Here is a 3,073-nt window from a genome sequence, read left to right as displayed (position 1 = left end):
GGTTCATGTTTGATAAAAATGGTAAAATCACTACTTACCTGTGATTTCTTCCTGTATTTGAAGACTTTATTAGCTGGGTTCATGTTTGATAAAAATGGTAAAATCACTACTTACCTGTGATTTCTTCCTGTATTTGAAGACTTTATTAGCAGTGTTCATGTTTGATAAAAATGGTAAAATCACTACTTACCTGTGATTTCTTCCTGTATTTATTAACAAAATTCTTCAGATACTACATCTAATTCTTCTCTTTTTTCATTAAAAACTTTGGATCTTTGAAGCCCCTAAAGTAATAAATATTAAATTATACTACGAAGTGCTGACTTTGGTATTTTGTATGATGAAACAAATACCATAAGCTCCAGAATACAATGAATAAACTAGTTTATTGTACTATAGTTCAATGTAAAATATAAAACAGATTCAACAAAAACTACCCAAGATTAGCTGTGGTCAATATCATCTCTCTTCTGTATGTTTTATTTACATTATAAGTATAAATATTAAAATCAAAACTAAAACCTACATCATAACAGAAAAGATACTCCAATTTTATTTTAATCTCTAATATTTTGTACATTACAGTAAAATTAGTTTTCAAAAGCTATTTTTGCTTGTTTCTTTTAAATACAAAGCTACACAGAGGAATAATTTCCTTTATCAAACACTGGATTCTAGCATAACTAAACCACCAGGTGGATGTAATTTCTGCCTTCATTACACAGCTGTGGCAGACTCTGCCAGGGCAACATCACAATATAAAGTTAGCTGAGTATTCTTGAAACACTATTATTGCCATATTCCAATCTTATCTTGTTTAAATATCCAAAAGATAGGTCAAAAAGAACAATAAAACTGAAACTTACTTTAAAACATGATGTTGTCCAAGTGATTTAAATAGCAAGACCACTCGCTCTAGACGATAAACACTTGGAACTGATAGAGCTTGCTTTAAAGAAGACAACCTTGTTCTTTCATAACTAGACCAGGAAATAAAGAACAATGCTGTACACATTATAGAGCAAGTAGAGACATGAAAATAATATTAAGTATGTTGCTCACATAACAGACAAAAATGAGCAGATAAATAGGGACCCTCAATGAACATGCTCACCGTTATATGGGGGGATATTCTGCCTTTTAGCAAGCTGTCTTATATCATGTGTAGAGAATGCCTGATTTTTATGAAACTCTCTTATGATCAAATGTGGAGAGGGTTAGCATTTTAAAAAGCTCTCTTTTATTTTGTGATCAAGGGCTTATCTTTTAGGAAAGCCTCTGTTATTTAAGATGTTAATCACAGAAAGTTAATGTGATAAACCCTCCTGGAACAAAATGTGAGGGAAAAAAGGATTTATGCAATCAACATTTTTTGGTCAAATGGTCTTCTTAATATTTTCAGAAAGTATCAACTTTTAGTATCTAGTAAATCAAAACACTGTATTCACAGTAAACCCCTTCAAACAGTTTTGTCATAGAATATTAATACGATACTACTATAAGCTCCTTGAATCAGTTTTTAATTGTCATAAAATATTAATGATACTACAATAAGCTCCTTAAAACAGTTTTTAATTGTAACTCAACATTAACATAATTCAAAATACGTACAGACAGTCCCACAATTGACACAGTAAAGTACAGACAGTCCCACGATTGACACAGTAAACTACACATAGTCTCACAATTGCCACAGTAAGGTATAGACAGTCTCACAATTATCACAGTAAAATACAGACAGTCTCACAATTGCAATACACAGTAGAGCACAGGCAGTCCCACAATTGACATACTAAAGTACAGACAGTCCCACAATTGACAGAGTACAGACAGTCCCAAGATTGACACAATAAAGTACAGACAGACCCAGAACTGGCACATTATAGTACTGACAGTCCCAAGACTGAAACAGTAAAGTACTGACATTTCCAAGACTGAAACAGTAAAGTACAGACAGTCCCACAATTGAAACAGCAACCAACAGACAGTCCCAAGATTGACAAAATAAAGTATAGACAGTTCCAAGATTGACACAGTAAAGTACAGACAGTCACGAGATTAACACAGTAAAGTACAGACAGTCCCAAGATTGACACAGTAAAGCACAGACAGTCCCAGAACTGAAATATTATAGTACAGACACTCCCAGGACTGATACAGTAAAGTACAGACAACCCCATGATTGACACAGTAAAGTACAGACAGTCCCAGAACTGGCATATTATAGTACAGACAATCCCATGACTGATACAATAAAGTACAGACAGTCCCTAGTTAAGTGACAAGTTGTACTACATGTAATTCCAAGACTGTGTCACTAGTTAAGTAACAAGTTGTACTAAATGTAATTCCAAGACTGTATCACTAGTTAAGTAACAAGTTGTACTACCTTGTTACTTAACTAGTGATACAGTCTTGGAATTACATACTTAACTAGTGATACAGTCTTGGAATTACATGTAGTACAAGACAAATTGTACTACATGTAATTCCAAGAATTACTTCTATGTAACTAAATTAAAGATAAATAATGCTCTTGGTTTGGATCACCCCTATGTAGCCAAATTAAAGATAAATAATACTCTTGGTTTGGATCACCCCTATGTAGCCAAATTAAAGATAAATAATACTCTTGGTTTGGATCACCCCTATGTAGCCATATTAAAGCTAAATAATACTCTTGGTTTGGATCACCCCTATGTAGCTAAATTAAAGATAAATAATGCTCTTGATTTGGATCACCCCATGCAGCTAAAATAAAGATAAACAAGTAATAAAATAAAAAATTTGCAGGTAGAGATTTTTGTATGGTTTTGTGTATTCATCCCTACATTGTTTCTGTACTTTTTGGTATTACCATCCCTAGATCATAATTAATTTTTGCAAATTATTTTTTTACTTGTTTTCCCTCTTATTCTTGAACAATTTCATTGAAGGAAGTAGATTTTTATAATTCAGTTGTAATATTTATATTGTTAATATCATATAATTTTTGTCAGTTTCTCTAATTTTGGATTACATTGGGGGACAGTAAAACTGGAATGTTTCCTCCAGGATGGTACAAATACCTGAG

This window comes from Limulus polyphemus, unplaced genomic scaffold (genome assembly GCF_000517525.1).
Source record: "Limulus polyphemus unplaced genomic scaffold, Limulus_polyphemus-2.1.2 Scaffold10083, whole genome shotgun sequence".
Classification (NCBI taxonomy): Eukaryota; Metazoa; Arthropoda; class Merostomata; order Xiphosura; family Limulidae; genus Limulus; species Limulus polyphemus.
This window is presented reverse-complemented; position numbering follows the sequence as displayed.